Here is a 17,997-nt window from a genome sequence, read left to right as displayed (position 1 = left end):
TTATGTTCTACAGATTTATCTATTTAATTTTTTTCTGTACTTTTTTTTTTTTTTTTTTTTTGCAGTACGCGGGCCTCTCACTGTTGTGGCCTCTCCCGTTGCGGAGCACAGGCTCCGGACGCGCAGGCTCAGCGGCCACGGCTCACGGGCCCAGCCACTCCGTGGCATGTGGGATCTTCCTGGACCAGGGCATGAACCCGTGTCCCCTGCATTGGCAGGCGGACTCTCAACCACTGCGCCACCTGGGAAGCCCTTTTCTGTACTTATTTTAAAAATGCCCCAGTTATACTGCATCATCATTTTTATGTTAAAAGCATTAGGTTGGTAAACTGAAACCTTCACACTGTACCAGAAAACATACTACCCTGTTTCAGTCTTCTTCTTTTTATATGCCAGGAGCTAAAAGGAATTGGCCCAGACCTTGCTCAGCTGTTTTAACAAAGACAGGTGAGACCTAGTCTCTGCCTACCAGGTCTGGTGCGGGAGACAAACATGTAAATAAATCATTACAGAAGGAAAACACAAAATGCTATAGAAGCCGAGAATCAAACTTCTCCCAGGAGGAAAGAGAAAGCTTCTAAGAAGAGGAAATCCAAATTCATCCAGAAAAAAACAAGAAAGAGCCTTCCTGACAATGGGAAAATCTTGAGCAAAGGCACTGAACGTTGGAGGCACCCCAGCAACTCAACTGAACACAGGGTGGATGGTGGCTAGAGATGATGCTGGGCCCAGGTCTTGGAGGGGAAGGCGCATCACTTGTCCAACTGTGGTGGTATGTGAACTGGCTCTCATCATCCATTTCAACTTCCTCGCGTGCCTTCACAGGCTGAGGCCAAAAACCTGAAAACTACATTTCCCCGTCTTCCTTGCAGCTAGAATTCTGGATGAGTTAGCTCCACCAGTTAAGTGCACTGACGCAGCTAGGAGTGAGGTCATGGCTATCTTTTCGCTTCTCCGGTTGCTACTGCTGGCTAGCACAGCCAGGGAAACACTGTGTTTCAGCAGCAATTCAGCTTTTTAAAAAAAATAAATTTATTTTATTCATTTTATTTTTAGCTGTGTTGGGTCTTTGTTGCTGCATGTGGGCTTCCTCTAGTTGTGGTGAGCGGGGGCTACTCTTCATTGCAGTGCGTGGGCTTCTCATTGCAGTGGCTTCTCATGTTGCAGAGCATGGGCTCTAGGCACGCAGGCTTCAGTAGTTGTGGCACACAGGCTCAGTAGTTGTGGCTGGCGGGCTCTAGAGCACAGGCTCAGTAGTTGTGGCGCATGGGCTTCGTTGCTCTGTGGCATGTGGGATCTTCCCAGACCAGGGCTCGAACCTGTGTCCCCTGCACTGGCAGGTGGGTTCTTAGCCACTGCACCACCAGGGAAGCCCAGCAATTCAGCTTTGTGTGAACTAAGAGACTGAGAGAGCTGCAGCCATGGCAGAGGCTCCCTTATATCTGGAACATAGCTCCAGTGATGCCCCCTTTTCCTGATTGTGGGAGAGGCTGCAGCTCCCCTGGTAGGCCAGTTCTGCTGTGTTGTTCTGGCTGCATTCTTGAAGGCCCACTCAGAGACATTCCTTGAGGCCCTCCAATGACTTTGTAAGCATCTAACGCCCTCGATTAAATCCCTTTCTGATTAAAATTGGTAGAATGGCTTGTTTCCTCTAACTGAACTCTGATCAATGCAGAGGCTTGCCGTTAAAACTGACTATTCGGGCTTCCCTAGTGGTGCAGTGGCTGAAAGTCTGCCTGCCGATGCAGGGGATACAGGTTTGTGCCCCGGTCCGGGAAGATCCCACATGCCGCGGAGCGGCTAGGCCCGTGAGCCATGGCCGCTGAGCCTGCGCGTCCAGAGCCTGTGCTCTGCAACGGGAGAGGCCACAACAGTGAGAGGCCCGCGTACTGCAAAACAAAAACAAAAACAAAAACAAACAAACAAAAAAAACCTGACTATTCAACCACATTCCACCTAAAATGTGGCTCAAGTCCAGGCTCTGGCTTACATTCTGGAGAGCCTATTGTTGTTATGCCCAAAAAGCAGCATGGACACCACCACCACCACCAAAAAGTTCCCCTGCCCTGGCCTGCCTCAGTGGAGAACAGACCACTTCTGAGAGCAGCTGAGGGCAAGCACAGACACAGCCTTCGCTGCAGGGATCCTGCTTCTGACAGATCTGTCCTCCTTCCACACCCAAAGGTAAGGGCTGTACAACCCTAGCCACTGCTCAGGCCAACTGAGTGTCTGCAACAACACAGGGAAGGAGTTAAAATACCTATGGTCACAGAGATTTGGGTTCTCCTTCACTTCCCTACAAACAAAGCCATGAAGTTAAATGGGAGACTCTGGGGAGAGGGTGGGGGAGGGGGACTGCTGGTGGTTCATTAGCAGAGAGCAGGGCCATCGCTCTGCATCCATTACCCGGCTGTGGTACACACAGGAACGTTATAAATTTTAATCATTGTCTGCTTATTTTAAGGTAGAGTAGGAAAATATAACATGTGAAACAAACCCAATTTCATGAGCAGTATCTCTTCAGGACATGTTTAAAAGGCAAACCAATTGGGGGGATAATTAGGTAAGTAATAGTAAAACTGGCATGAAGATATGGCCAAAATCATGCAGGTGGCACGCCAATTCTAAGATTTGGAAACCCCACTGCAAGATGACATTTGGTCCCTGTGACAACAGTAGGAGTTGCTTAATTTTTGCCTCCACTTTAGAATGGAGAGTGAGGATCAGAACACTGAAATGACCTGTCAGTGTCACATGGCTACTAGTGGTCAGTAACAAAGTTGGGATTCATTCCTGGCTGGTATGGTCTTCACCCCACTCCCACCCCCACCTTATACAGACTCCGAAAGCCACCAGTAAGCATAACTTTGGAGAAGTGAAGAACTCTTCCAGTCCACTTCCTCCTGGCGGCTGTGGTCATCCACCACGTTCCCAGCTCCCCTCTGACGGGGCTGGTGTGCTGCAGGGAGAGCTCAGGAGGTGTGGCCTGGACATCCGAGCAGGCTGCCTCCTCCAGGGTGCAGGCTGGAAGGAAGCAGCTGCCTTCAGGTTCAGGGCAGAGGGGAGGGGGGGCCCTCGCTGGGTCTCTCATGCTTCTTCTTGGCCTCCTCTCTGGGTTACAGTCGATATCCCAGGAAAACAAACGAGAAAGTACAGCTGGCATGGTGTGGGGGGTTGGGATGCTGCCTGGGCACAGGCTGAGAGTCCCTTCTCAAAAGCCGATGACTCGTGTGGCCCAGGTCTCAGGGTCAGAGCTGTTCTAGCCAGCCCTCCTGAGGGGCCAGTGGCCGTCGGTGTGCCTCCTGTGCCCGAGGCTCCAACGCTGTCCCAGGGCGCCAGCTGAGGGCCTCAGAAGCCAACCAGCAAGGAAGGCGAAGGTCTTCTGGGCACGGCTGCAGCTCACTGCTCTTCTGTAACCCAAACAACTTCCATTTCATCTGTTTTACATTCTAAAAACAGTTTGAGGGGGAATTCCCTGGTGGTCCAGTGGTTAGGACTCTGTGCTTCCACTGCAGGGGGCCCGGCTTCGATCCCTAGTGGGGGAACTAAGATCCTGCAAGCCGCATGCTGTGGCCTAAAAACAAAAGACAACAGTTTGAGAACCACTGCCTTAGCATCTCCTAGGCCTCAGGTTTGAAGAACTGTGCACAGGGCCCGCACTGCCTCTGAAGATATCCAGGGCAGAAATGGATGGGATAGAGGAGTGATGGCAAGTGATGACCGAGGGGCCTGGGGAACCAGATGAGCAGGAAGGACAGCGGGTTCCAGACGCTGGCCTTTACCAAACCCTCTTCTAAAGTGCTTCCTTGTCATTTCTGCCTAGCTTAAAAATACACGTTGGGAGAATGCCTGGGTAGCTCAGTCGGTAGAGCATCAGACTTTTTTTTTAATTGGCCAGCCATGTGGCTTGTGCGATCTTAGTTCCCCCACCAGGGACTTAATCTGGGGCCATGGCGGTGAAAGCACCGAGTCCTAACCACTGGACCACCAGGGAACTCCCCTAGAGCATCAGACTTTTTTTTTTTTTGAATATTTATTTGCTTGGATGCACTGGGTCTTAGTTGCAGCACGTGGGATCTTTGTTGCTACGTGTGGGATCTTCTTTTTTAGTTGTGGCATGTGAACTCTTAGTTTCAGTATGTGGGATCTAGTTCCCTGAAAAGGGATTGAACCCGGGCCCCCTGCGTCGGGAGCATGAAGTCTTAGCCACTGGACCACCAGGGAAGTCTCCTAGAGCATCAGACTTTTAATCTGAGGGCCCAGTGTTCAAGTCCCTGTCCAGGTGCAAAAAAATAAAATAAATAAAATTTTAAAAATAAATAACCAATTAAAAAAATAAAATTTATAAACAACCTAAATCCCCAATGACAGATGAATGAATAAAGATGTGGTCGGGACTTCCCTGGCAGTCCAGTGGTTAAGACTCTGCACTTCCACTGCAGGGGGCACGGGTTCAATCCCTGGTGGGGGAACTAAGATCTCACATGCCACGCAGCACAGCCAAATAAATAAATAAATGATGTGGTACATACAGACAATGGAATACTACTCAGCCATCAAAAAGAACAGAATAATGCCATTTGTAGCAACATGGATGCAACTAGAGATTATCATACTAGGTGAAGTAAGTCAGAAAGAGAAAGACTGGTGGACTGCCACTGTAACCAAATGATCTCACTTAACATTGGCAACATGGGCATAAAGCAACACCATGGACCTCTTGACAAGATGAACAGAGATGGACCCAACATCACATATAGTATTTTCTGTCAAAAATGCAAAGCCTGGATGTAATAAGAAGGAAACATCAGGCAGACCCAAACTGAGGGACAGTCTACAAAATAACTGGCCTCTGCTCTTAAAAAACCTCAAGGTCGAAAAAGACAAAGAAAGGCTAAGAAACTGTTCCAGTTCAAGAGACTTAAGGAACATGAAAACAAAATGCAATGCCTGGAATGGATCTTAGACCAGGAAAACACCACCACCTCCACCACCATAAAGAGGACATTATTGGCCGCCTGCTGATGCAGGGGACGCGGGTTCGTGCCCCGGTCCGGGAGGATCCCACATGCCGCGGAGCAGCTGGGCCCGTGAGCCATGGCCGCTGAGCCTGCGCATCCGGAGCCTGTGCTCCGCAACGGGAGAGGCCCCAACAGTGAGAGGCCCGCGTACCGCAAAAAAAAAAAAAAAAGAGAGAACATTATTGGGACAATGGAAGAACCTGAATATGGGCTGTAAATTAGATAACAGGATTGTATCAATGCTGAATTTCCAGATTTTGATAGTTGCACTCTGGTTTTGTACCAGAATGCCTCTGAATTTAGGAAGTAATCCCTGAAGTTCGAGGTTAAACACAAAGATGTTTTCAATTCACTCTCAAGTGGTTTAGAGAGCGAGAGAATGATAAAGGCAAAACATTTACCTAAATAATCCATGGTCAAGTCAGACAACAGATCATGGAGGACAGGTGAAGGTTTCTCCCACACCCTTTGCTGCCACCTCCCAGACACAAGCACGATCCTTCACATATTTCTCTGGGCTCAGATAATCATCTATACACAGATGCATGGTTTGCTGGGGTTTAGTTTCTTTTTAAAAACAGGGTCATAGATTACATGTTACCCTACAATTTGATTTTTAAAATAGTTTTTAAGGTTTTTTTTTTAATCAAAGCAATATATGCATATGGTTAAACATTACTAGTACTGAAGGGCTTAAATAAAAGCCAACTGCTCCACCCCTTCCGGACCCCAAGGCTGCCCCTCAGAGCAGTCACTCTCAACTGTTTGTTTTGCTGGTGCTTACCCCTATAGCTCTAAATAACACGCTGATCCTATTTCTGGGTATATGAATGGTACGCTGACTTCCTGCTTTGTGTGAGGATTTAATTCACTTACACCCTCCTCCACTGTTTCCAAGGGTTTTCATTACTATCTGTGGTTCTTCTTTAATTTCCACTCCGGCCGTATCTGAGCTCCAGCTCTGTACCTTTTCCTTCCCTCACCCTGCCACCTGTCTACTTCCGTTAACTATAACTTTACACTGCCAAACTGATAATGTGTTATGTTGTTCTGAAACCATAATTGTCTTGCTTGCTGAGTTGACAGGTGGACTCTCTCAATAAATACTGCTCATATGATTAGCACGATAGAAATATTATTACCTGCACAACCAAGCAGTGTACTACGGTTACATCTCCTTTCTTGGGCAGCCTTTGATTTTCCTTGCATTCAACTTCTTTTACTTAACAGCATGTCAAAGTTCTTCCATTTTTTTAAATAACCATATGGTAATTTGAGTAAGTAGATTTAAATTTTAAAAATTAAACTAAATTTTTATAGTGGTAAAATATACATAAAAAGGCCATCTTAACCATTTCTAAGTGCACAGGTCAGTGATATTAAGTACGTTCTCACTGTCGTGCGACCACTGCCACTATCCGTTGCGTAACTTCTTCATCATCCTGCACTGAAACTGTCCCCATTAAACAGAAACTCCTCAATCCCCGCCCCCACCCCCAGCCCCCGGGGCCACTGCTCTACTTCCATCTCTAAGGCTACTCTATAGAGATCTCATAAAAAATGGCGTCACACAATATTTGTCTTTTGTCCTTTTGGCTTACTTCACTTAACGTAATTTCCTCAAAGTTCACCTATGCTGTAGAGTATGTCAGGATTTCCTTGCTTTTTACAGATGAATAATATTCAATTGTATGTATGGAGAGGCAGCATTTTGTTTTCTATTCATTGTCCACTGAAGGATATTTGCGGTGTTTCCACCTTTTGGCTACTGTGAATAATACTGCTGTGTGGGGCTTCCCTGGTGGAGCAGTGGTTAGAACCCTCCTGCCAACACAGGGCACATGGGTTCGAGCCCTGGTCCGGGAAGATCCCACATGCCGCGGAGCAACTGAGCCCGTGCGCCACAACTACTGAGCCTGCGCTCTAGAGCCCACAAGCCACAACTACTGAGCCTGCGCTCTAAAGCCCACGAGCCACAACTACTGAAGCCTGTGCTCCACAACAAGAGAAGCCACCGCAATGAGAAGCCCGCGCACCGCAACAAAGAGTAGCCCCCGCTCGCCGCCACTAGAGAAAGCCCGCGCGCAGCGACGAAGACCCAACACAACCAAAAAGAAAATAAATTTATATTAAAAAAAAAATACCGTTGTGAACATTGTTGTACAAATACCTCTTTGAGTACCTGCTTCCAGTTCTTTTGGGAATATGCCCAGAAATGGAATTGCGGGATCATATGGACATTCTGTTTTTTTTTTTTTAAAGGAACCTCCATACTGTTTTCCACAGCAGCCACACCATTTTACATTCCCACTAGAACTGTATAAGGGTTCCAATTTCTGCTTTTTTGATGATTCCTAATGGGTGTGAAGCGTTATCTTATTGTGGTTTTGATTTCTATTCCTTAATAATCAGTGATGTTGAGCATCTTTTCATGTGTTTATTGGCCATTTGGATAACTCCTCTGGTGAAATATCTTTTCAAGTCCTTTGGGCATTCTATTTAAAATTCATTTTTTAAATTGTGGTAAAATATTCATAACAAAATTAACTATTTTTCAGTGTACCAGTGGCATTAAATACATTCATATTTTTGTGCAACTCTTACCCAGTTTTGAATTGGGTTGTTTGGTACTGCTGAATTTTAGTAGTGCTTTATATATTCTGGGTATTAATTCCTTACCACATATGTGATTTGCAAATATTTTTTCCCACTCTATACATTGCCTTTTTACTCTGTTGATTGCATTCTTTGATGCACAAACATCTTAAATTTTGATGAAGTCCGATTTATTTTTTCTGTCATTGCCTGTGTCTTTGGTGTCACATCCACAGAATCACTGCCAAGCCCCATGTCATGAAGCTTTTGCCCTATAATTTGTTCTAAGAGTTTTACAGTTTTAGCTCTTACGTTTAGGTCTTTGATCCACACAGAGTTCGTAACTTGTTAAATCAAAGCAATCTTTAAAATGTAAATGCCATCGTGCCTGCTCACACATCTGCAGAGGTTTTCATCTCACTCAAATTAAGAATGATTACCTTATCCTAGCCTACGGGGCTCCACCTGACGTGATTTACACTCCTCTGATTTCACACGACTCTAGGTGCATGGCCACACCGTGCTGCCCCTCCCACGTGCGGAGCACATTACCACTGCAGGGCATCTGTGCTTGCTGGTCCCTCTTCCGGGAGATCCCTGATCGCACGACTCCTCCTCAGTGAGGTTGTTCCCTACCACCTTCATCTCTACCCCAACCCCGAGTTTGTTTTCTTATTAGCACGTATCACTGCTATCATTGTTCCTTGTGTTCCCCAGGAGACTATAAACTCTAGGAAGGCAAAGGTCAAGAACACATGGATGCGCAGAGTAAAGCTTTAAGTGGTGGTCAGTGGATGAGAGCTTTCTACATAAGATCCTTAAAATCAGGGTGCACCCCCTTTATCCCTCCCTCCTTCCACCGGCTGGAACCAAACGTGTGGCAACAAGTTTTAGACTATTTAGATGATGGCAACTCCTTAGAGATGACCAAGCAACAAGACAGGTGGCACTTGGGTGCCTGGTGATTTTGGGAAACGGTGCTGTTGAGAAAGCTTGGACTTCTTTTTTCCTTTTGAGGAAGAGCACACTTCATTGGAAAGAGAGCACTGAATGTGACCAACAGATGAAGGCAGCTCGATAGGCATCCTGACCACCATGCTCGAGAAGACACACAGGGTGCTTTGCTGAAAAAGATCAGTGGGAACGTGGACTCCTCTGGGCAACCTCCCCAACCTTTTCCCTCCCAGGAGGACTCCCAGCCATTTCCTCGAAGGCAACCATGGTTCACTAGAGAGAGAGCCCTCAGGGGTGCCTTCTTGTTTATGTTATTTTATTTTTTTTAAGTTTTTTTTTTTAATGTGGACAATTTTTTAAAAAGCCTTTATTGAATTTGTTACAATTTTTGTTTTATGTTTTGGTTTTTTGGCCATGAGGCATGTGGGATCTTAGCTCCCCAACCAGGGATCGAACCTGCACCCCCTGCACTGCAAGGCGAAGTCTTAACCACTGGTCTGCCAGGGACGTCCCAGCCTTATCTATCTATCTATCTATCTACCTACCTATCTATCTATTTATGTTTGGCCGAGTTGGGTCTTCGTTGCTGTGCACGGGCTTTCTCTAGTTGCAGTGAGCAAGGGCTACTCTTCATTGCAGTACGTGGGCTTCTCATTGTCGTGGCTTCTCTTGTTGCGGAGCACGGGCTCTAGGCACGCAGGCTTCAGTAGTTGTGGCTCGTGGGCTCTAGAGTGCAGGCTCAGTAGTTGTGGCACACAGTCTTAGTTGCTCCGCAGCATGTGGGATCTTCCCAGGCCAGGGCTCAAACCCGTGTTCCTTGCATTGGCAGGCAGATTCTTAACCACCGTGCCACCAGGGAGGTCCCAAGGAAGCTTTATTGTGACAGACACCACTGCTCACATGTCCAGTCTCCCCTTGGTTCCTAGAATGTAAGCCTGATTTGTTCAGGGCAACAATGGGCCCAGCTAAAGAACTCTGTTTCTCAGCAGACCCTACAGCTAGAGGTGGCCAGGTGACAGGACTCCAGGCAACGAGGGGGAAGCTGCTGGGTGGGGCTTCCTGAGCAGCTCAGAACAAGAAAGCTGACTGAGCCGGGCAAACCTGCCGTCTTCCCTTTCCCTTCATCCTGCCTGCAGTCATCTTGTGACCCTGAGGTGACAAGCATGAGGATGAAAACCACAGGGTAAGGATGAGTGAGCAAAAGGACAAAAGTAGCTTCGGCCTCTGATGGCTTCATGGGTCGACAGTACTTCTCAGAACTTCTTGCTCCGTGAGAAAAGGGAAATCTATGTTCAGCTAAGGCACTATGGGTTGGGTTTTCCATCAAAAGATAGGAGTCTGGGTCCTTGATGGTCCCATGGGGCAGCCACTCTAGCAGAAATCTAAACTTCTTTTACAAAAGAGAAAAATGAAGCCCTAATTTGTTCATCACTTGTAGCAGAGACAAGTAACATGCATTACTCTTGCGTCCTGGGTGAGAAAGGAGAGAATAGTCACGCTTTGGAGATGTTGAGTATGAGGTGCCGGTGGGATAGACAAACACAGAGAACCAGGAGAGAGCAGGAGGTGTGGGTCTGGAGCTTGGGGAAAAGAGCTGGGTTAGAAAAGGACAGGTCAGGGACTTCCCTGGTGGCGCAGTGGTTGAGAATCCGCCTGTCAATGCAGGCGACACAGGTTCGAGCCCTGGCTTGAGAAGATCCCACATGCCACAGAGCAACTAAGTCCGTGCATCACAACTACTGAGCCCGCACTCTAGAGCCTGTGCTCCACAACAAGAGAAGCCACCGCAATGAGAAGCCTGCACACCTCCACGAAGAGTAGCCCCTGCTCGCCACAACTAGAGAAAGCCCAAGCACAGCAACGAAGACCCAACACAGCCAAAAGTAAATAAATAAATGATAAATAAACTTTAAAGAAAAAAGAAAAGACAGGTCATAAGACTTCAGGGTGGACACTTCAGAGTCCCTCACTGCTGGTCTTGGGTGGGGCACAAACACATCCTGACCATCTCTGAGGAACAGAGCAGGAGTCAGATTTGGACTACAAATAAGGAAGACTGTCACAGTCAGAGCTGTCCAAGAAAGGAACAGGCCCCCTAGTCAGGGAGCACTCTGCTCCTTGAGCAGTGCAAGCAGAGACTGGGTGCTGGAGAAGCGGGAGAGAGGTCCAGAGCAGCGGGAAGTGGAGTCCATGACTGTGAAGGATCTTTCAGGCCTTGAGCTGCTGACATTCTACGCTGACATTCTAAGCATTGGGTCCTGAAGTATGGTGTTATCAACCTTGGAAAAAGGACCCACCCAACAGTGAGACCAGAGGTCGCAGGGCCCCCATCCTTGCCCTGATGCTATGGTCTTTCACAGAAGCCAGGGGCCATCTGCATGGTACTCAATTGCATGCAAGGTCTCAGACGTTTCTACTGACAAGTATTAGATAACTACTAGACCCCAGAGTTTTATTTAACTACGTACTAATGGTTTTTTCTCCATAGTTATTAAACTGATACACGCACAAAACAACAGTAACAGTGACAACAACAAAAAAACCTTGTAAATTCAAGAAAACACCAAAGGAGGGGGAAATATGTAATTCTACCACCCAGAGATAACCACGATTAGCAATTTTAACATTAAAGTATCATGTCTTTTTTGCGCACATAAAGTTTTCCTCAAAGTTGTGTTTTACTTTACATGCTATTGTGATGCCTTCGTTTTTTTCAACTTATTTTGATATAAACTTACAAAAAAGTTGCAAGGATAGTAAAAAGAACCCCTGTGAATCCCTGTGTACCCTTCACCCAGATATACTGCTTCCTTTTAATGGCCAGGTGAGCCCTTCATCCACGTGACTCTACTGTCCCCAAAACATCCCGAGATGAATACTTACCCACACCTCACACATGAATACATTAGGCCTTAGTCAGGGGCTTCGGATATTTCACTTCACAATCCTTAAAGGTCTTTGATTCCTATCTTTGTGCACCTATTCCTTAGGGTTTCGAGGCCATCTCTAAATAAGATTATCCACAAAATCCCCCAAACCCACTGGCAGGGCAGAAGGGAATCCACGATCATCACAGTACCTTACACCTGTGTCCCATCACCAGGCCACGTCATGGCCCATGATGCACAGTGACTAACTACATCTTTTAATCTTCTAATGACCTTGTAAACAGCTTAATAGTGCATTTTTTATGATTCAGAATTACTTCGTCAAGTGCAACTATATAAAACACACTCTACTCTCTATAATCCTATTAGATATTACTTCATGTTAAAATACGTACGCACCCGTGTTCATAGCAGCATTATTCACGACAGCCAAAAGGTGGACACAACCCAGGTGTCCACTGACAGATGAAGAAACAAAATGTGGTGTCAGGGTGGAAAAATTTTCTTTCCACCCTTCTAGGTTCTTTGGCTGGTCTAATGGTTAAGCTGACATCAGACAGATTAACAGGAGAAAAACAGATCTAATTTCATATGTATGGGAGTCCCATAAAAATGAGACCCAAAGGCAGTCAGGCAATTGAGACTTACCTGCATCCCTGAACTAGGAAAGGGATAGAAGCTGGGGCTGCAGAGGGGAGGAGGGCCATTCACAGCAGCTGAGAAGAGCGGACGCCTGCCCTGCCATGCAGGTTAAGTCTTTAACATAAATAAGTCATCTCTGCTAATTGCTTTCTTTAGGGGCTGGCCCCCTATTGCAATTCTTTTAGGCTGATAAAGAAGAGGTAAAAATTTTTCCTGAAACTGCTGGGTCTTGACAGCCTTTAGCTCAAAATAATTCACATGAACAAGGTGGCACATTTGGGGTGGCATATTCTGCTCCCCTTCAGTGCTATACACACACAAGAGAATATTAATCTGCCTTTAAAGGGAAGGAAATCCTGACACACGCTACAGTGGGTGAACCTTGAGGACATTATGCTCAGTGAAATAAGCCACTCACAAAATATACTCTATGACTCCTCTTATATGAGGTCCCTGGAGCAGTCAACTTCACAGAGACAGAAAGTAGAATGGTGGCTGCCAGGGACCCAGGGGAGGGGAAAATGGAGAGGTATTGTTTAATGGGTACAGAGTTCCATCTTTTTGTAAAACGAAGACTTCCGGAGATTGCTTACACAACAGTGTGAACGTACTTAATGCCACTGAAATATTAACGCCACTTAAAAATATTAAGATGCTTAGTTCTACATTACCATTATTAAACTAAAAGAAAAATTTTACACATACGTGGTACGTGTTTCATATTAAATGAGCAATGAAATATGAGCAATGAGCCGCAGAAAGGGAGGCTGATGCCTCTGAAAGGCCCTGGAAGACGCTCCGAAGAGGTGCCTGTGAGCTGAACAGTGCAGGTGGCTGTGAGCAAGGAGGCATCTCCGCAAACGGCCTGCAGACCATATCCGCATTCTCCCACTGGAGACGGGAAGCCGGGGGCCCTGAAGCCGGCAGACCTGCTGGCCCCCACTTCTCCTTGCAGGCTTCCTGTGTTAACTGTCACCCTGTGGCCACCTGCTCCTTACCCTCCGGAGAAATTCTGCCTCTGAGTGCGGTATTAGTTCCTTAACCCTGAGGTTGCAATACTGCAGAACTAGAGACCACTACTGAACGCCTGCTGTGTGCCCTGCACAAGGTGCTTTACATACATTGTCTCTAATCATTTCCACGGCGACCCTATGAAAGAGGTTTTGTGATTCTCGTCTTACTCATGAGAAGATTGAAGTCTGCGAAGGTTAGGTAACTTACTCAACGATACACAATAAGGAGCTAAATTCTTTGCATTATATGGCCTCTAAGATGATAAAAATAAAAGTAAGATCCATAGGGCAACTAGCATATTTTTAAAGCCCCTATAAGGTCCCAGAGGCAAAAATGTATCAAGCAACTCAGGGTTGCCCCCAAATAGTAAATGCTCTTTCCTGAGCACTTAGCACAGCTTAGGAACTTGGCTAACTCTATCTAGTTCCATCACCAGAGCTACGGCATTATGTGTATACCACAGGCCCGAGTGGTACGTGCAAGGGTGTCCACTTGTGGTCAGTTGCTTCAGGAAGGAGGACGTTGCTCTCACGTTCAAATATGTGATTCCCAAAACCAATACCACTTCTGAAATTGCTACTATTTTATTTTTTAAACATTAAGAAGACATTTCAGGATTTTAAGGCAGAACTTGCTTCAGTTTCTAAGTCAATGCTGCCATTGTGTTCCATGGTACTAACCCTAAAAACACAGAAGATATACCAGCGACTGAACCTACTGAAAATATGTGTGCTTGTAGCAAAAAGGCATTTATTCATTCATTCATTCAACAAACCGGTCTTGAGCGCCTTCTGTTTGCCCGGCTCCTCCTCCCCCCCCGCAAAAACAAAAGCAAAAAGAACAAAAATCTCGCTTTCAAGACTCAGGTCGTCTCATCGGTTCGAAACCTTTGCGGCAAGTATTGATACTACAGTACTGACCTCTAAAATTTTATCCTCACAAATTCAATCTCATGAATCTATTAACCACCGTGGCTCCAGCTGAAAAAACCTACTTTTTTTAAACGTTGCCTTCTCGCTTTATGATGTGATAACCTAATAAAAAGACCTGGTGTATTTAGATCACACACTCAAATATCCCCAAACTTATTTCCCCCGCCCCTGTCCCCGTCCTCCCATCTCTGCTGCCTTCCTCACCGCCCGTTTCGGCCCTTCGGCTGGGACTCTGCCTGTGCGAGCTCGTGGGCATCTCTATCCTCGTGGGTCTTTTTAAAAAACACCCAAAACCCGCCAACAATGCACATCCTCACACGTTTTTCCGCGCTTTGCTTTTTTCACTTAGTGTCTGCTGGGGTTGGGTCCACATTACTGTAGGCACCGTCTTGCGGTTTCTAGCGACAGCAGGTCACTCCTCTGAAAGGACAGACTAGCTCATGTCACCTGGTTAATCCTGGTTTCGTGGTCAAGACATGAAGGTCAGCCTTCGTGTCCACGCGAGGCAGCTGAGGGCACCGGCGCCCCTCCCTAAATGGCCGAGAGGGAACCCCTAACGTGGCCGCGGGGCACTGACGGCCCAAAGCCGAGCCCGGGAAGGGCCGGGAGCCCCAAAGGCCGCCCCACCGCGGCAGAGCACGAGCGTCCTGCGCCAGCGGCCGGACCACGGGCCACGCCGCACACTCGCCTCCACTTCCGGCCACGCAGAGTGGGGGCCGCCATCTCTTACTTTCGGCCACCTACCCAACGACAAAGACACCGGGAAACTCCGCGGGAGCCGTCTTTCGCGAGGAGCCTGCTACAATCCCCGCGTGTCCCAGAAACAGGCCAGCCTCTCAGCGTGCCGTACCGCCACACAGGAAGCCGCCATGTTGTACATCTTGTACGGCAAAGCCCTCCATTTCCGGGACCGGCCGCTGACTTGACCCGTGAGGCGCGAGCCAACAAAGGTGGCGTGAGCGCCCTCTGGCGGCGGCGCCGGAGTAGCGCCGCCAGCTTTGACCTGCGGGGAATTCTGCTTCCGGGTCTCCTGGGGGTGGGGCATTGACGTGAGCTCAGAGCTGGGTCGCGGGTAGGGTGGCACCCGAGCGTGCGCAACGGCGATGGCGCGGGGCTGCGGGCTGGGATCGCGTGGGTTGAGGGTCTGCGTGGTCTGTTACCTCGCCCCCTCCTGGGAGGCCCGTGCTGTTATTACCATTTACGGGTGAGAACACGCGCCCTCCTTGCCCACTCTGCTAAACCCTGGTGAAGATGACCTGGAGATCCGTCCCCCCTTTATTTTTGTAAAGTGGGTAACATTACTTAATCGGGGGGTTATTGCGAAGATTGAGTTTTCGGATGACAGTACCTGGTTCTTAACGTCCGTTTCTTCTCCATCGGTCGTAGTGATAACAACCCCGTGCGGATGGCCCCTGGGCTGCCCTGGGTCTGCACAGGTCCCCTGGAGGATCCTCCTGGGCAGGGAGCGTTGAAGTGGTAAAGGACAGTGGGGGCAGCGTGGTTCATGGGGTGGGGACATTAATGACGGGAGCTGAGGAAGCTTCTGCAGAGGGCCTCCCGCGGAGCAGACGAGGCATGAACATACCTGCTTATTTGAACGAGGCCAGCGACACGTTAGAGTGTGTCCAGGGGGTCCGTGAAGCAGACGGCAGTGGTTATGGAGACGGCCCAGGGAAGCACCATCCCCAGGCCCACCCAGAAGTTGTCCCTTATCTGTGGCTGGTGATGGGTCCCCACGGGCTGGTGTTCTGGTAGACCTGGCTATCAGCTCTCTCAGCCCTCAGGGACCTGACTGGTTGGGCAGTGCCCCGGAGGCAGCCCTGGCTCTGTCCTGGCAGCCTGGCCTCCCTTGTAGGGCTCCTGCTTGTCCTCCTTCATAGACGTCTTTGGGATTCACACTTCCAAGATGCGTAGCACTTATATTCTATGTCATAAGTGCAAATACAGTGATTTGAGGACTTTTTAGATAACTACCTGCTCTACCTGCTTCAATCCACCAATCAGACCACCTCCCATTCCATCAGGGTAGCTTCCTGTTTGGATGCATTCCAGAGCTTCAGGAGACCTCTCTTTAAAGTGCAAAAATAACCTTTGTATCTGGTATCAGTTCCCACATAGGTGATGAGTTAGCACCTTAATGGCAGCACGTGTAGTTAAGGGCAAGTCTGAGAGTTTTCATCCTGATCGTCATCACACTCCTGGGCGAGAGCCCAGGACCCAGGGAAGATGCCGTTTCTGTCCTTGGGAAATAGACAAGATTTGTGAAGCCAGGTGCGCAAATGCACAGGTATTATTGCCTTGTCGTGGAAGAAATGAAGGAAGGAAACCTCATCGTATTTTTCTGTTGAACACTGAAATTGTCAAATATCGTCCTTAATGAGTGACATTCATGCTGGACAACACAAACCAAAGCGAACAGGAACATCAGGCCTTTGCACTTGTATCTACATAATGTGTATAATTAATGATTTATGTAGTCTTTTTTTTTTTTTTTTTTTTGGCTGTGCCCCTCGGCTTGTGGGATCCTAGTTTCCTAACCAGGGATCAAACCTGGGCCCCGCAGTGAAAGCACTGAGTCCTAACCACTGGACCGCCAGGGAATTCCCTATGCAGTTGTCTTTTAAATCAGAATTTAAAAGAAAGAAAGAAAGAAAGAAAAAAAAGCCTACAAACAAAAAGTACTTTATATTGTCTTTTATATTTACCGATGTAGTTACCTTGATTGGTACTCTCCCCCCCCCCCCCCGCCCCCGCCGTTTGGAATTGAGTTACTGTCTAGTGTCATTTCATTTTAGCCTGAAAGATTCCCTTTATTATTTCTTGGAATGCAGGTCTGCTAGCAACAAATTCTCTCAATTTTTGTTTATCTGGGAATCTTCATTTCTCTTTCATTTTTATTTTATTATTATAGTGTATTACTTTAATTGACTTTTGGATGTTAAACCAAGCTCCTATTCTTGGGAAAGCCCACTTGATCATGGTATATAATTCTTTTTATATGTTGCTGGATTTGGTTTGCTAATATGTTGTTGAGAATATTTGCACATATATTCGTAAAAGACATTGGTCTGGGGGCTTCCCTGGTGGCACAGTGGTTAAGAATCCGCCTACCAATGCAGGGGACACGGGTTCGAGCCCTGGTCTGGGAAGATCCCTGCATGCCGCAAAGCAACTAAGCCCGTGTGCCAGAACTACAGAGCCTGCGCTCTAGAGCCCGTGAGCCACAACTACTGAGCGCGCGTGCCACAACTACTGAAGCCCGCGTGCCTACAGCCCATGCTCAGCAACAAAAGAAGCCACCGCAATGAGAAGCCCGCGCACCACAACAAACAGTAGCCCCCGCTCGCCGCAACTAGAGAAAGCCCGCGTGCAGCAACGAAGACCCAACGCAGCCAAAAATAAATAAAATCAATTTATCGAAAAAAACAAAAAAACCCACATTGGTCTGTAGTTTATTTTCACTGGTGATGTCTTTGGTTTTGAAATCAGGGTAATGATGGCCTCGTGGAATGAGTTCCTTCCTCCTTTTTTTTTTTTTTTTTTGCGGTACGCAGGCCTCTCACTGTTGTGGCCTCTCCCGCTGCGGAGCACAGGCTCCAGACACAGAGGCTCAGCGGCCATGGCTCACGGGCCCAGCTGCCCCGCGGCATGTGGGATCTTCCCGGACTGGGGCACGAACCCGTGTCCCCTGCATCGGCAGGCGGACTCTCAACCACTGCGCCACCAGGGAAGCCCCCTCCTCTATTTTTGAGAAGAGCCTGTGCTTCCAGAGTGGGAGGCGTTGAAGAAGCAGACACGGAGAAGCTGGGGATCAGAGCGGGACCCTGGCCAGCTCTGCAGGCCGCCCAGCGCACATGAATCAGTTCTGCAGTTTTCAGGTGTAGTTGCTGCCTTCAGATTCCAGCTTCTGGGAGAGCGAGTAGTCTGGCCTAGATTGGGTCTCGTTCCCCC

General features: G+C 47.8%; 1 protein-coding gene across 1 annotated transcript in view; it reads right to left on the bottom strand.

Moving 5' to 3' along the window:
- RAB7A (RAB7A, member RAS oncogene family) overlaps positions 1-14,943 on the bottom strand; it is a 93,802-nt gene extending 78,859 nt beyond the window's left edge. Inside the window, exon 1 of the mRNA XM_030849262.3 lies at positions 14,791-14,943. The gene's annotated coding sequence lies outside the window, so the exon portion shown is untranslated. The remainder of the gene's footprint in view (positions 1-14,790) is intronic.
- Positions 14,944-17,997: the final 3,054 nt, after the last annotated feature.

This window comes from Globicephala melas, chromosome 11 (assembly GCF_963455315.2).
Source record: "Globicephala melas chromosome 11, mGloMel1.2, whole genome shotgun sequence".
Lineage (NCBI taxonomy): Eukaryota > Metazoa > Chordata > Mammalia > Artiodactyla > Delphinidae > Globicephala > Globicephala melas.
This window is presented reverse-complemented; position numbering and strand designations above follow the sequence as displayed.